Source organism: Calidris pugnax, unplaced genomic scaffold (assembly GCF_001431845.1).
Source record: "Calidris pugnax isolate Ruff unplaced genomic scaffold, ASM143184v1 scaffold230, whole genome shotgun sequence".
NCBI classification, from domain to species: Eukaryota; Metazoa; Chordata; class Aves; order Charadriiformes; family Scolopacidae; genus Calidris; species Calidris pugnax.
The window spans coordinates 36,491-53,378 of record NW_015090946.1 but is presented as its reverse complement, the minus strand read 5'-3'; the positions used below and the strand labels follow the sequence as shown (position 1 = coordinate 53,378).

Here is a 16,888-nt window from a genome sequence, read left to right as displayed (position 1 = left end):
GCACTCACGGATACAGACACACCTTTTATAAATGTCGCGGCTGTGCTTGGTGTCGCGATTTCTCCTTTTTGCCCCGGGAATCTGTCCCAAAGCGGCATGGTGATCCCCCCCATCTAGTCCTCATGATGATACGTTCCACCCTGTTTACTCTCTTTGCGCGGCCGGCTTGGGTGGGGTCCTTCTCTTGCTCCAGTTCCGTACGCAAGTGGCGTAGGGCGGCTTTGATAGACATCCAGGGAGAGCCAATAGCGTGGCAGTATCTGTGGACGGCGAGCCAATGGCGCGGCGGACCGGCGGCCGGGAGGAGGCGGGGCGAGGCTCAGTCAGGGCAGGGAGGGGGAGCTGTGGAATGGCGGACGGCCGGGCTGGCCCGCCCTGGTGGTAACGAGCCGAGAGGGCCGGAGGGGACAACCGCGGAGAGGGGTGAGTACGAGAGAGCCGAGCGGCGGCTCCCCGGGCCTTCCGGGCCGCCTCTTGTCGGGGGAGAGAGGCGGAGGCGCTGGGGTGGGCCGCTAGGCCTTTGCCAAATAGTGAGCTATGCGGCTGAGCCGGGCACTGTTTCCTGCCACATAGTGAGTCCCCGGCTTGTGTGGGCCCTGGTACCCCGGGCTGGGGGGCTTGGGCCGGGCTTGGGTCGGGCCTGCGGCCGGGGAGAAGGAAATGGCTTCATCCCTAGGCTGACACTTGCCCAGCCCCTCCCAGGGGCCATGGCTCAGCGCAGGGTGTGTGCCCTGGGCCGTGGCTGGGCTGGCCGGAGGGATTGGGGTGTAGTGGGGAGGGCTGGCCTGGAGGGCTGGGGGGCACAGAGCCCTGTGTGGGGTTAAAGAAATGCCATTTTTCTGGGCTCTCCCGAGGCCTTGCCGGGATCTGCTGTCCCGGGGCCGTTACAGAGGTCTGACTTAGCGGCCAATGGCTTGGGGGAGCTGGGGAGAAGGAGGGGAATGGCTGCAAGGTCCCCTCTAAGGGGGAGACAAGGGTGCTGTGCTGGGGGAGAAGGTTCCCTGCCTTTCCAGGCTGGTAGCAGCTTTTCCTGCCAGGGTTTGCCATCAGTGCTTGTGCAAACGTGTGTGTGTATGAAGTCTGTCTGGGTGTGAGCTGGCTGCCCTTCTTGATGCAAGTTCTGGTGATTGCGCTCGTGGAGTGTTGCTGTAAAAGCAACTTCTCCCTCCTGGCTGTCACTGCCCCAAGGGTGGGTGCACCTTTCAGTAGGTCTGGCTCCACTTTAAGGGGGTGTGTGAGCCCCTTGACTGTTAACTATGGGCAGGCAAAACTTGGGGTGAGACTCTGGGTGCTTTAGCATGCTTTGGAAAACGTTTTCCCCAATATTTAATCTCTAAGTACTCTTAAAAGGAAGCTTTGAAGGGTGTAACGGGATAGGCTTGGGTAGTTTGGTCAAACACACTGACCTGCTGGTGAACTCGGCCCATATTTCTTTCAGAGAAGGAATAAGTTGTTAGGGAATGTCCTTGGGGTTGTGCCTCACCAGTATTTAGGTTTGTGTTGGGGTTACTCCTTTGGGATACAAACAACATATGTCCTTTGGAGCAAGGTAAGAGATTGCAGCTCCTCCCTGTTAGCTCTTCTTTGACCTCAAGGACTTTCCTGTGGTGGGAATTTTTTTTTTTTCCCCCGCCAGTAGTTTCACATTTCACATTATTCTCTTACTTTCATTAGTAGCAAAAGCAGAACTGGGCAACTCTACACAAATCAGCCCACTGGTGGGACTGCAGGATGTGTTAATGCCAGGGGTAGGCCTGTTTGGTAAGACACTAGAAAATACTGAAAGTTGGAACCTTTCAGCACTGCAGATGTTGGTGGATGTGAAATTATATATATTAATTCATAATAGTAAAACCCCCTTTTATTAAGTACATCTGCTGCAGATGGGGTCATAGCTGATGGCAACCCTCGCATTTGTGTGTCCTTCCCAAAGACTTCTGACATGGAAAAGTTGAAATTCAAAGATGAGAAGGTGGGAGGGTATGCACATGTGCTTCCCTGTGACACAGCTGATGTGAAATGTTACTTTACGGGAAGTGCTAAAGTCTGCCTGTTTGGTCACATGAGGAAGGGGAATAGTTATGTTTTCCACCCATTTTAAACATCTGCAGAATCGGTTGCTACTGAATGCTGCAGGAATTTGAAATGCTGCGTTGCGACACTTTTCGTTCTGACTTGCCCCTTATTGACCTTGAGTGGGTTTTTGTCATAGAAACCAATACAGAGTTTAATCTATTACTTAGTTAAAACCAAACCAGAGCTAACATCTCCCCACCGAGAGCACAGACAGCACGTTGATAAAGTGACTTTGAAAATCCGCTTGTATTCACAGCCAAGGACAAGCTTTGTCCAGGAAGTGGGGTGGAGCAGGACAGGCACTTCAGTTCGGGGCGTTTTGTTTGTTTTGTGTCTTTTTTTTTTTAAAGTATTGTCCTTGAAAACATGAGGTTTGAGTGAGGGACCTCAACCTAAGTTTTAAAGACCCACTTAATGCTGATTTTTGGTCAAGGTACATTTGTCAGTGTTGTCCCTGGGTGAGTTGGTGACAATGGGGGCGAAGACCCAGGTCTTCTACCTTCCAAACCTTTCCAAAGGATGGATTTCTGCCTGATTAAAAACCTTGCATTGTTTTGGGGTGAGGAGTGGGTTTACCAGCTCCCTCTTGTAGCCCAGCTGAGGCAAGGAGAAGCCTTGCTGTATTTTCTAAGTAAAGGGTTATAAGAGGATAAACTTCCGGGGAGGAACTGAATGTAAACTTTTCCCTAAACTGCCTATTTTCGCTGCTTTTAAAAATAAATTTGACTTTTTTTTTTTTTTTTAATCTGTCTGGTAACAAGTTCAAAAAGTAAATGCTCCAATTTCCATTTTTTTTATTCAAAAAGCCCAATCCCACCCTTCTGATGGTTCATGCCTGTCAAACTCCTTCCTCTTCACAGCTGTGAAGATAAAGCCTTTCCGAGCTGTCTGCTGCTGGTCAGGTTTTTCCAAGCCACTGCACAGGGACATTAGGAAGACCCCAGCTTCATTTCACTCTTCCCACCCCCCTATCCCCCCCCAAAAAAAATCAGCAGTTCGATGCCACTGCCTGATCCCTAGGGCTCACCCCTATTTCTCTCTTCATCTTCTGTCCAGTCTACATTCCTAACAAATCTTTCAAGCCCTGGTTTTACAAAACTATGCTTGGGGGGTGGGTGGGAGGATGCAGGCTAAAGCTGCAGGAAAAAAAAAAAAAAGAAGGAAATACAGTGTGTTTCTGGCTACTTTATTTTCTACAAGCCCTATTTGAAATATGTTGTGAAGGGGGTGGCTTCTTAAAGAAGGGTCGGGGCTGGAACTGCAGCCCTGGTGTCTTCAGAGATATCGCTGCTGGGGTTTGAAGTAATGAGTTTAATAGTGAAGTTCTTTTAAGCAGAGTATAAAACTGGTTTCCCCGTGAATAGAGTGACACATCGAACAGAAATGGTGTATTTTTAAGTTAACAGCTCAGAAGGTATTTGTGAGCAGTGATTCATTAAAAAGAATACAACCTTTATGATAACTGCCAACCCAGTTTCTCAGCGTGCTTTGAATATATCTCATTCTTCAGGGCTGGTCTAGGAAAAGTTGATTTCATTCACAAAGCTTAGATAATCACGTCGTGTGGGTGGAGGGGTTAAAACTTCAGTGATTGCCTCATGTGCATATAGTTACAGCAGCAAATCCATCTCCTTTTTAATTTTTTTATTCTTTTTTTTTTTGTGGTGCTAGAAGAACAAAGAAGGTTATTAGGATTAATGTTTCTACAAAATCAGGTTAGTTTTCTTTGACAGACTGTAATAAGGAAGATTTGAACAAGTGTAAGACTTGGCTTTAATCCTTCTCGATAGTTTCTCTCTGTGGGCTTTCCGGATTCAAATGTTTAATAACTTGAAGGTTTTTGTTTTGTCGCTGCTAGGTTTGATGATAATATTTAGCCCTTGGTCATTCAGCTGAGCAAAATACCTTGCTGTGTGTGCGGTCACAAACCAGGAAAAGGATTGAATAGCGATTGTATTTGCATGTGTATAAAGTTCCTGCTGTCCCCTCACAGACTGGGACACCAGCACCCAGCAAAAAACACCTCCCAAAGCTGCTTCTGAGGGTGAAAATAGCCAGAACAGCCCACTGTCTGATGGCTCAGCGCCGAGCTCCCTCCTTTATCTAGTTTCTAAAGTAATAACTGCGCAAAATGCACAGGAGGCGAACCAAAAAGTGACACTTTCACTGTGCAGAAAGCCAGGAAAGCAAAATGCAACTCTTTTTCCCAGCCTGTCTTCTGGTGTGTTACTGTTCTCAGCAGCTCTCTTGCTTCTAATGGGATCTGTAGTAAGAAATTGTGTATTTGAATATTTATTCTCACTGTGCGAGGATAAATATTTGTGAGATCGGGCCCTTGGTTACCACAGATTAACATTTATTTAAATATTTTAGGTATTTATAAACACTGGATTTTAAAAAAAGGCATGTAGAAATGGCTTCTGGGTAATAAGCAAATGACTGCTCAGAACAGAACCACCCTGGTGACATTTACTTCCTTTGTGTTTTTTTTTTTTGCAACTCTGTGTAATAAAAAAGACCTTGTGTTTTTCTTTTTGAGGAGGGGAGGCTCCCGGTGCTGCCGATCAGGCTCCGCTGCCAAGGGCGTGCTTGCTTATAGGAGCTTCTGCAGAAGGTTATCAGATTCAGGCCTGATTCTGATTTATATAGCATTTTTTTTTTCCATCTGGAGGTCTGTAGGATTGTGGGTTTGTTCCCTGGGAGGCAGGAGCGGGCACGTCCCGTCTCAGAAGAACCCAAAATGTGAATTTCTGTGTTATTTTGTTGAGCAAACAGTGCGGCGGCAAAACGTTAATCATGTTCTCCATCCCCAACTCGCCTTCAACTGCAGTAATGGGCCTGGGAAATAGTTCCTCTAGATCCTACCCTAATTCTTGAAATCGCAGTAAGGCTTTTCTGGTATTATGTTGCTCCTGGAGAAGTGGCAGAGCACAGACGTATCTCAAGTATGCATCTGCCGGGGCTTTTGAAGAGAATTTAAAGGACCAGGAATGTCAGTTATCATAGAATCATAGAATTGCCCAGGCCAGAAGGGACCTCCAAAGGCCATCTAGTCCGACCCCCCCGCAGTCAGCAGGGACACCCCCAACTAGACCAGGTTGCCCAGGGCCTCGTCGAGCCTCTCCTTGAATATCTCCAGGGAAGGGGCCTCAACCACCTCCCTGGGCAACCTGTTCCAGTGCTCCACCACCCTCACAGTGAAGAACCCTCTCCTCATCTCCAGTCTAAATCTGTTCCCCTCCAGCTTGAAGCCATTGCCCCTCGTCCTGTCACTGCAGGCCTTTCTAAACAGGTTCTCCCCGGCCGTCCTGTAGCCCCCCCTCAGGTACTGGAAGGCTGCAATAGGTCTCCCCGAATGCTCCTCTTCTCCAGGCTGAACAACCCCAGCTCCCTCAGCCTGTCCTCGTAACAGAGGTGCTCCATCCCCCTGATCATCCTCGTGGCCCTCCTCTGGACCCTCTCCACCAGGTCCATGTCCTTCTTATACTGAGGGCTCCAGACCTGCACACAATACTCCAGGTGAGGTCTCACCAGAGCAGAGTAAAGTGGCAGAATCCCTTCTCTGGACCTGCTGGCAACACTTCTTTTGATTCTCCCAGAAACAGGGTCAATGGTGACCCGCTCTGTTCCTTCCATGCCTTCTGGGTCATCTCTCACAGAGCGCTCTCCCAGCCCTGTTTTGGGGAGAAATAGTGGTTTAAAGGACGCTGTGATGCCAAGAGGGGAAGGAGGGAGATGCCCTTTTATTCTTGAGGGCTTAAATTTGTGCACGGGAGGCTGTTGCTGTGTCACCACTTCAGGGGAGCTGCTCTCAGACCACTGACTTCTTGTCTTGGGGGGGTTTGATTCTCCTGTGTTGGTGCTGGAAATGGTGCACAGCCCAGAACAGGATGGACAACACGCAAAAAGCTGCCCCCTAAAAATAACTTATTCTTACTGCTGCCGTGAATCAAATCTAAACCATGAGTTTATTATTTTGGTTTCTGCTGAAAGTCCTCACTATGAATGGAGAGCTTCTCTTGTGTTGGCTGATGGGGGCAGATAACCTTCTTCTCAGAAGGGGTTTGTTTAATATGAAGGGTGATGCATTTCTTCAACCAACTCCTTTATGAAGCAAAGGCACAGATTGGAGATTAAAGTCTCTGCCCCCTAAAAATAACTTATTCTTACTGCTGCCGTGAATCAAATCTAAACCATGAGTTTATTATTTTGGTTTCTGCTGAAAGTCCTCACTATGAATGGAGAGCTTCTCTTGTGTTGGCTGATGGGGGCAGATAACCTTCTTCTCAGAAGGGGTTTGTTTAATATGAAGGGTGATGCATTTCTTCAACCAACTCCTTTATGAAGCAAAGGCACAGACTGGAGATTAAAGTCTCCTAATTGTAAGGTGAAGGGCATAAAAGGAAGCATCTTGTCACCTAGGAAATGTGGGACTTGCTGCCCCAGGATCTCCTGGATGCCAACTGTTTGGATGAGTTTTGCAACGGATGAGACTGGTTTATGGAAGCGAAATCCATAAAGGTCAATTAAATGATAATGTTTGTTTCTGCAGGGCCTTAGGGTGCGGTGGGTCGCTGCGGCGTGGAGAAGGACAGCAGGGAGAACTGCTGCTCGTGCTCTTTTCTTTATGTATCTGGTATCTGCCCACCGATGGCCAGAGGATACTGGTTTAACTGGAGGCTGGATGACCCAGCGTGGCCATTCTTGAGTCCCATGGCTTAGAGTTTCTTCTCTTGTTTGCTCGCTGACGTTTCCGATGATGTTGCAGAGCAGCCTGCCCCTTCTGAGCCTCCATTTCCCCCCCCTCCCAAGCTCATAAAACTGGGCTAATGACTCTGACCTTTTGTTTGTAAAGCAAAAGGAAAAGGATCAACAAAATACTGGGGCTTATTTACTATCATTACTGAAATGATGAGCAATGGCACTTTGCGGTACTTCAAAGAGGCTTCGCTTATAAGATGCTGGAAATCCCTAGAGAGAGAAAATGTTTCAGATGGAAAAGGAGGAGGAAGGGGGGGGAAATATTCCTCCTGTTGTTATCTGGTAAGTGTACTCTCCTGCGAGGCACGGAGGTGATATCTCCAGCCATCTCCCCTCCCAGCCAGGCTATTTAAAATAGCCCCTGACAATCTCTGCTTTTTTTTTTTTCCCCGTAATAGCCAAACTGGCTGGTGTCACTGATGGCATAGGAACGAGCTCTGGAGAGACTGTTCCCATGCTGTGGAGTTTTCACTGAATTTCACTGAATTTTTAGAGTTGGAAGGGACCATAGAGATCATCTAGTCCAACTCCCCTGCTGAAGCAGGATTGCCTAGAGCTAGAGCATGTTTTGCGAAGTACTTTGTTGACCTATTGTATTACCGCTAATAAGATTGAATGTGGTTTTAATTTCTCATTTCCTCTTTAGCTGGATGCCCTTTTCCTACTTCTTAGAGTCTTCCTTCCCAAGTCTCTGTACCAGCAAAAGTCTCTTTCTGCTGCTCAAAGAATGACTGATGCTTTGCTTTCAGGCGGCTCCGCGCTGGAGGGCTTGAAGTGGCATTCAGAGGAGGCTATCAGCCACAATATCTGATGTATTGGTGTAGCTGAGGTTCATGCATGGAGTGCAAAAAATGGGATTTAATTGGGAGGGAGGGGGAATAGCTGCCCTGGCTGAATGGGCCGGGTGAAAGTTCCCCGACCACCCCTTAGCCCAGCAAATAGTTCGTTGAGTGCTCGCCAGAGCGGAAGCGAGTTCCCTTTCAGGCACCCTTGCTTTTGTGCTGCCGTAAGAAAAAAGCACCACACTCTACTGGTTTTGGCCTTGCAGCTGCAAAAAAAAAAAAAAAAAAGTGAGATAGAGAACCGTGCACACACACCCAGATCCTGTTCTTTCAATACCAACAGCTGCTGAGCCCCATCCTTTGCTGGAGGAAGGCGAATAGCTATAAACACAGCTTGTGGAAAAACCTTTACCTTCTGGCTAGGGCAAGCAGGCAATAACTGGCCTCTTCCCTTTTGGAGGCTAAATTAAAAAAAAAAAAAAAAAAAAAGGCGTGTAATTAACTTAGACAAAATAGTCTTTTGGTTGCTATTGAGAATTCAATATTGTATCAAGGAGGTTACATCTAGGGGCTGGCTTCACATGAGAGGTTTCCATAAAGCAGCTTATTATAGACCTTGTGGTGAGCTTTGATAGAAAGACTTGCATCTTGAGCATCCCTAATACGGTCTAATCTCTCCCAAAAAAAGATCCGTTCAATAAAGTGACGGTTTCAGACATTCCAAAATAGTTTGGGATGGTCCAGAGCCTGGAGTTTGCGCTGGAGATTACATAAGGTGAGATCACTGCTGGGCTCAGAACATGCAAAATGGAAACAACTACAGCTTAAAAAGACTATTTTTCCTGACTGTCCCAAGGAGATTACACAGGCATCTGTCACCGCATCCAAACTGAAATTAGACCCTGCTCTGTCAGGCTGGGGAGGAGGGAGAGGATTGAAGCAGTGGGGCCTTGCTGAAGTCTGCCTGGAAGGTTGTTGGGTCCTGCTGGCTGTGGGGTTGGAGAAAGTGAGTCCAAGGATTGTCACGCCGTTGAGCAAAACCAGAAGAAACTGCTGCTCCCAGCTTCCTGCAGCTCTGCCTGCAAATCCCAAAAGGCAGCCCGGGATCGTGCGCGGGGCCCGTCCGTTGCACAGATGGCTCGTGTACACACACAAAAAACCAGATTGGATGTTCCTGTGGGGGTCACCTCACTGGGCACTCCTAGGGAAGAACTGGGTAATGCCAGACATGGGGCAGGATCCTCCTCTCCCAGCCCTGGTTCCTCTTCCCAGCCTTGGACAGGATAAACCGTAGGCGTGGGGAAGGAGAACTGCCTGGAAAACCCCAGTGACGTGGTGGCTTTTGGTCCTGGTGGGGTGGGGACCTGCCTGTTCTCCTGAGCTCACGGTAGTACCCATCTTGCTTGACTCCTGAGTTCCAAAAAGCATATTCAGGGGCTTAATTTTCACCCAAAGAGTGGTCGGGCATTGGAACAGGCTGCCCAGGGAGGGGGTGGAGTCCCCATCCCTGGCTGTGTTTAAGGGCCGTTTAGATGCAGTGCTGAGGGACATGGTGTAGGGGAGGACTTTGTAGAGTAGGGGAGATGGTTGGACTCGATGATCCCAAGGGTCTCTTCCAACCTAGACCATTCTATGATTCTATGTGTATCTCTTTTTTTTTTAATTTTTTTTTCTCCCCTCTGCACTAGAAAACCCATGTGTTATTTTGACTTTATTATAAAGACGTTGTTCATAAAGCATTTTAATTTAGATGCTCAAGGCTGTTCTCTTGGTTTTTTTGTGACACAAATCCCAGCAGATATAACACTTCTGGAGAATATCAGGGAGTCGGTGTCTTCTTTATTTTTTTCCCCTCGTGTCAAAGGTTAACTTAAAATATTAATGTTGCAAAGATTCATTTAAGATATTAAAACTGTTCAGGCAAGAATACATGTACATATTGTAATTACTTCCTTTTTCTTACAATTAAAGTAATTGGATTATATTTAATGAGCTATTTACATTTAATAATTAAGAAAAGACTTATCTTTCCAGCATTCCCCAAGTGGAGCAGAAGGGTGGGGGCACTCGGAGCTGTGATATAATTATCTAGGCGTGAGTGGAAACTGAAAGAGCAGTTGAGCTGTATAGAAAACACTTGGAACTGGTTTGTTCCTTACTCTTTTCATTAATCAAAATAGTTTAGTGTGTGTTAAAGGAGGGGAGGCTGAGCTTAGCTGCAAATGAGACAGAGTTTATCTGCTGAAAAGGAAGGTTCAAATACGTTCAGGCTTCAGGAATAAGGCTTTTTAGAAGAGAAACCACACCCTCTCTTTCCGTATTAATTACCCAGCGCTGCCCTAGAATGAGAATGTGCTGCTGTATTGTGAGAGTTGGGCTCTGCACCCAGGGCTTTGTGAGCGCTAACGGGCGCGAGCCTTCCCTCTCCCTGGAGGAGGCTGGTGTGAGGGAGAGGAAGAAAACACACTTTCCTCATTAGCAGTAATTCAGCCCGGCAACGAGCGATTCAGCGGCGGTTGCTTTAGCAGAAGTTGGGCTGTTGTTGGGTTCTGCCCAGGAGCCCCACAGCCCCAGGCTCGGTCCCTCTGCTACCTCCTGGTGAAGCTCTTGAGGACCACGCTACTTGGGTTGCCACCTAAATTGCATCTCTTCTAGGCAAGACCTTTGTGGTGAATCCAATGCTGTGCATCTCTTCTAGGCAAGACCTTTGTGGTGGATCCAATGGTGGTGGTGAATCCAATTACAGATGTTGAGGCTTGGAAAACGAAATCTTAGGATTTTCATCATCATGTTGGAACATAAAGGGTTCCACTTGAATATGAGGAAGAACTTTTTCACGGTGAGGGTGGCAGAGCCCTGGAACAGGCTGCCCAGGGAGGGTGTGGAGTCCCCTTCACAGAATCACAGAATCTTCTAGGTTGGAAGGGACCTTAAAGATCATCTTGTCCAACCGTCAACCTGACTTTGACAAAAATAGACACCCACACAACAAACAAGGAGCAACACCATCACTAAACCATACCTCCCAGCACTTCATCAACCCATCTTTTGAACACCTCCAGGGATGGTGCCTCAACCACCTCCCTGGGCAGCCCATTCCAATGCCTGAGAACCCTTTCAGTGAAAAAAAATTTCCTAATATCCAGCCTGAACCTACCCTTCTTTGGAGATTTTCAAGACCCACCTGGATGCTCCTGAGTAACATGCTCTGACAAGCTCTGGGTGGTCCTGCTTTAGCAGGGGAGTTGGACTAGATGATCTCTATGGTCCCTTCCAACTCTAAAAATTCAGTGAAATTCAGTGAAATTCATCCAGAGCTCATTTTGCCTGGGTTGGGATAGAAACAAACAATGACTTTGCCAATGAAAGCTCATCAACCTTGACCTTTAAGGACTGGTTTTGGGGACAAAGTGGCAATCCCCTTTTAGTAGACATCTCTCTCTTGGGTTGCTATGACCGCTAACCCCCGGTGGTTCTTACTGCTCAGGGGACCCACCTCCTGGGACAGGTTGGGGCTGATTCCTTGAATAGTCTCATTGACTTGGGACAACGGTTAGGGCTTGGACCAGGTGGTGTTGGAGACCTTCTGCCCATGGACTGAAACCTGCCCATTGACCAGGCTTTTCCCTGCATATTCCTAAAATATTTGAGAACCTATGGTGGGTTTTCTCTATTTGAATACGCCCAAGCTACCTGTTGATTAAAGCTTGTGACACCACCCTGTTGTCACTCACCTCATATCCTTGCCAAAACCATCCCCAGGTGGAACAGAAAGGATTTTGCTCCTTTGCTGCTCCTGTTTCCTAGGAAGCAACGAAGCCAGAGCTCCTCTGGTGCTGCCTCTCTCCTGATGTACATCCTCACGGCAAAGACCTTGAAACCTTTCTGTTTCGGAGCTTTAATTCCTGTTTAATCAATAGTTCTGTATTCTGCGAATCAAATCCCTGTGACAGCTCTCTTTAATTGAGCTAAACTGCCTTTCTCTTGTCACATCTCTTCTAGAGTTGTACTTAAATGCATTTGTTCTGCCTATATCCTCTTCAGGCATCGATAGGAACACCAGGTGACCCTCTTTGTTTAACTTGTTTTTCAGCTAAAGAAATGGAAACATTAATTAGGGCGACGGTGTGTTTTTTAGGAATTAAAAAAAAAAACAAAAAACCCCAAAGTCTAGGTCAAACTGCTGGCTGTGTTTGCACTCCCAACAGAAGCTCAGAGGATCTGTATGTTCCCCGTTTAGTGACACCCCCATCCTTCCACCCCCAGCTTGGTTTCTGCCAGCAGCTTCCAGCGAGTCCCTCTCCAGGAGAGCAGGTTGGCATTTATTCCAGCGAGATCATCTTCCGCAAAGCTGATAACAAAAGTTTGCAAGGGAGAGCCAAATTTTCAGTCACACCTGTGCAATCCCCTTGAGGGCAGTAAATGATGACGATAATGTGTGAGCCAGACAAAAAAAAAAAATCAACCACCACCAAAAAACGCAGAAAATGGCTTTCTGAGCCTCTTTTGCATTTTTCAGAGCCAGCAGACTGGAGAGGGGAAAAGAAGGGAGGGAAAAGGGGAGGAGGGGGGGGGAAAGGAGTATATTTTTTGACTCTGGGAGCTGAGCGGGCTGGGTGTTTGTTGTCTCAAGGACTCGGTGGCTCTGTACAATGCTCCTTTTTTCTGCCAGAGCGGGGCTGAGGCTTCCCCGTGTCGGGACGTGGCTGTGGAAATGCTCTTACCCCACACTATTACCCAAACACCTCTTTCGTAACAAACACCGGCAGATCCTATCTGTGAAGTTCCCGAGTTGATGAGTGAAGTGGATTCTTAATATACAGAGGGGTTATGTATGTTTTTTGGGGCGTTTTTTGTTGGGTTTTTTTGCATTTTGCTAACTATGTTTTCCCAAAGGCCCCGTGCTTTCAGTAGATCCTGCTTCAGGAAAGCTTTTGTGGGTGAAAACGCAGCCTGAGCTTTCCATCTTAGCTGCTGGTAAGAGATGGTGGGCAACGTTTTTCCCCCATGGCAGGGTTGTTTTTTTTTTTTCTCCCTCCCCTGTGGTTTTTTTGGGGGGGAGAATAGACCACTGTGAAAGGAAACAGCCCTGCAGCTGCCCTTCACTGCTGACTCCTGCTCAGCTGCTGGCAGGCTGGGCTGTTAATGACAGATGAGCCTGTGACGCGTTTTTTGGGAATGAATACTTGTTACAGCTGGCGGGATGGAGTAGTTTGTGGCATCACATGGCAGTTTGCTCTATAATTTCACTCCCTATTGCTCGGATGCAGCACTGATTGCTAGGTCTCTCTCCGAGTGGGGAACTGTAGCATTCCTGATTGCTGCATCCCACTTCTCTGTGGCTGCATTGTGAGCTTGGATATAGCCCTGAGCACTCAGCAGAGCCTTCTGCTGAATTTTTTCTCTTTTTTTTTCCTTTTTTTTTTTTTCTCAGTTCTCCGTGTGTGCGTGTGTGGCTGCTGCTTCCCTTTCTGCTAGTCTTTTGGGGTTACATAAAAGCCGGTCTCTTTCTGGCCATTACAGCTACATGGGGGAGTAGTTACTGCTGAGAGAAGCTTGAAATTTGAAGCAGAGTTGTCACAGACATTAGAAAGAACAGTCAGTCTGCGTTGGCAAGCTACTGAGTTAAGTCTCATTTCATACTGATGGGAATTTCAGATCTGATTATCTCCTTCCTCCCTCATTCCCAAACCTGCTGGTGTGTCTAATCCCCCGATGGGTCCTCCTAAAGGCTGCTCTCCAAGGCGCTTAGCTGAAGGCTTGGGCTCCTTGGCTGTGCTGCTTGTTTGTGTCCAGGCAGAGGATTTTTTTTTTTTTTTAAGCCCTGCTGAGGGCAGGGTGATTGGTCACCCTGATGGACTCGAAAAAATCAAGCCTCATTTCCCTCCCCATCCCCAAAAATGTTCTCTCGTCCTCCTTAGGTGCTTTGTGCTACACCAGACACCATGACAGATGATAGCACTGCTGGGGTCCAGATTTATTTGCAGATGGTCCCTGATCTAAGAGGTTGTGTGTCACATTGAGTGGGGAATTACCCAGGTGACTCCCAGTAATGCTATGCTAACTGGTCAAATACCAGGGAGAAGAACCTTTGCCAGATCTCTCCCTCCAACTCGCCTGTTATTTACAGCTCTTTGTGTGCGTCGCGGCCGCCTGTCTCACCTTGTAGTCCTGCCTGCCTTCTCCTCTGCACCGTGGGGTCGACTCTGCTATCTTCTGCCTGCTCTACAAAAATAATAATAATACTAAAAAAAAAGAAAAAAAAAAGAGGCAGGTTCCTCTCTTGCTGTGCAGTGCTCTTTTCTGCTCCGCTCCAAACTGCTTGTTAAGGAGTATTTGCTCCGAGTTGCTGTTTTCAGTTGACAGAACTCGGCGTTGGAAAGCAACTACTCCATCCTAAAATGGCCCTGCCTTGCTTCTCAATACTTGTAATCAAAGCCTGTCTCCTTTATTGTTCCTAACAATCTTCCAATTTTACCGTGCCCAGCCCTATTTATTAAAAATAGTCAATAAGACCCAGCTTTGTGCAAGGGGTTTATAGGACTGGCGGTTCTTGTTTGAAACAAACCAATTGGGCTTGATCCTAATCCAGAACTGGGATTCCTGAGCGTTCTGCTACGGCGGAGCTCGTGGGGAGAGCGGGCCATGACTTGCTGATAAGAAATCTCAGGGCGGCACGTTCTGCTTCAATTTCCCTCGTGCTTCACTCAAAAGGCTGGATTTGAAAAGGGAAAAATTGCAAAGTGGGTTTGTTGGATTATTTTTTTTTCCCCCTTTACGGGCCTGGGTTGCGCCACACTTGTTCCTCAGTGCCCCGAGAGTATTTACAGAAATAATTGCCAAAGTCAGAATCCACCTAAAAACCGGTGAACCGAGGCATTTGAGGTGAGAGCTTGGCGTGGAGGGAGCGGGATGTTGGAAGCCATGAGAAGAACCCCAGCTTTGTGCAAGGGGTTTATAGGACTGGCGGTTCTTGTTTGAAACAAACCAATTGGGCTTGATCCTAATCCAGAACTGGGATTCCTGAGCGTTCTGCTACGGCGGAGCTCGTGGGGAGAGCGGGCCATGACTTGCTGATAAGAAATCTCAGGGCGGCACGTTCTGCTTCAATTTCCCTCGTGCTTCACTCAAAAGGCTGGATTTGAAAAGGGAAAAATTGCAAAGTGGGTTTGTTGGATTATTTTTTTTTCCCCCTTTACGGGCCTGGGTTGCGCCACACTTGTTCCTCAGTGCCCCGAGAGTATTTGCAGAAATAATTGCCAAAGTCAGAATCCACCTAAAAACCGGTGAACCGAGGCATTTGAGGTGAGAGCTTGTTGTGGAGGGAGCAGGATGTCAGGTTGGAAGCCTTGGGAAGAATTCTTCTGCCTGCTCTACAAAAATAATAATAATACTAAAAAAAAAGAAAAAAAAAAGAGGCAGGTTCCTCTCTTGCTGTGCAGTGCTCTTTTCTGCTCCGCTCCAAACTGCTTGTTAAGGAGTATTTGCTCCGAGTTGCTGTTTTCAGTTGACAGAACTCGGCGTTGGAAAGCAACTACTCCATCCTAAAATGGCCCTGCCTTGCTTCTCAATACTTGTAATCAAAGCCTGTCTCCTTTATTGTCCCTAACAATCCTCCAATTTTACCGTGCCAGCCCTATTTATTAAAAATAGTCGATAAGATGCAGCTTTGTGCAAGGGGTTTATAGGACTGGCGGTTCTTGTTTGAAACAAACCAATTGGGCTTGATCCTAATCCAGAACTGGGATTCCTGAGCGTTCTGCTACGGCGGAGCTCGTGGGGAGAGCGGGCCATGACTTGCTGATAAGAAATCTCAGGGCGGCACGTTCTGCTTCAATTTCCCTCGTGCTTCACTCAAAAGGCTGGATTTGAAAAGGGAAAAATTGCAAAGTGGGTTTGTTGGATTATTTTTTTTTCCCCCTTTACGGGCCTGGGTTGCGCCACACTTGTTCCTCAGTGCCCCGAGAGTATTTACAGAAATAATTGCCAAAGTCAGAATCCACCTAAAAACCGGTGAACCGAGGCATTTGAGGTGAGAGCTTGGCGTGGAGGGAGCGGGATGTTGGAAGCCATGAGAAGAACCACTTCACCCAGATCCTGCTTTCACGGAGAAATTCGAGGCGCCCGAGACCACCCGTGTGTGCAGTGAGAAATCCCAAGATGGAGAAGGATGATGGGGAGCAAAATGCCCGGTGAATCCTAGAAACCGAGGTGCCAGTTGTGGGCTGGAAGATGGGTAGGAATGTAGGAGTGGTGAGTTCAGCTTCCAGGGCTTTTTGTCGTGCTCAGCAAACTTTGTTCTTGGGCCGACACGGGGCTGTGGAGCGGGCCAGGGCTCGGCACCGCGTGCGTAAGCATTTTGGGAAAAGGGAAATTATGAGGAATTCTGGCAATGCCCGGCTGGAGGTGGGGCAGCATTACAGCTGCAGGGAGGCAAGGGGGCGGGGGGAAAAGCTATGGGGCAAAGCTGGGCTTTTGGGATGGTTTGGCTTTTAGTCACCGCCGGCATAACAAGGCTTGGAGCCTTCTTTTTTTTTTCAAGCCTTGACTTGGAACCTTCAGAGGAAATGCTTGCCCTGAGCAGGTAGGAAGGTTCTGACTCAAGAGAGGAAAAAAAAAATAAAAAATAACATTTGTTACCTTAAGAAAAGCCCTGACTTCTTGTTTTTAAGAAGGTGTGAAGCACGGTGGTTGGGAGGCTGAGGAATTCTGAACGTGGATGGATGCAGCAGCGTGTGTGGATTTGGCACAGGAGCGGTTTCGGCGTTGGCCCCTTTCCTCACGGCTCTCCCAACCAGCGGTGCTCCGCCACCAGCAAAGATCACTCCTCTCCTCGCTCAGCTCGTGCTGGGTTTCAATTTGCTGCCTCTCTCCTTTTTTTTTGCATATTCATTAGAAATCTGTTGCAGTTTTCTGTTTCGTAGAAGCACTTTCCTTTTACTTTTAACGTCCTCCCTCTTTTCTCCCGTTACAGCGGGATCGGGGCAGGTCCTCTGCGCCCTTCTTGCTTCTTAAAACCACCCTGTGCACCCCCAAACCCTAGTGCTAAACCAAATCTAATCTTCACCATTAATAAGTAAGTGGAAATGCTTATCTTCGCCGGCGAGATAAGGCGTTTTGGCCTCGCAATTCATTTTAACTTGCTTCTGAATGGGAGGATTTAGTTATAATAGATGGCGGGCGGTAGTTGGGTGACAGTGACTAATGCCCGATGACCAGGCTGGGGAGCTGGGGTGGAAAACTGCTGCGTTGTCATGCCCTGACCACTG

The 16,888-nt window shown here is 47.7% G+C and overlaps 1 protein-coding gene across 1 annotated transcript in view; it reads left to right on the top strand.

Annotated features, from left to right (window-relative positions):
* The first annotated feature begins 309 nt into the window (after window positions 1–309).
* The window catches only part of LOC106893741 (wiskott-Aldrich syndrome protein family member 2-like), a 42,266-nt gene continuing 25,687 nt past the window's right edge, over window positions 310–16,888 (top strand). The window contains 1 exon segment of the mRNA XM_014951939.1: window positions 310–423. The gene's annotated coding sequence lies outside the window, so the exon portion shown is untranslated.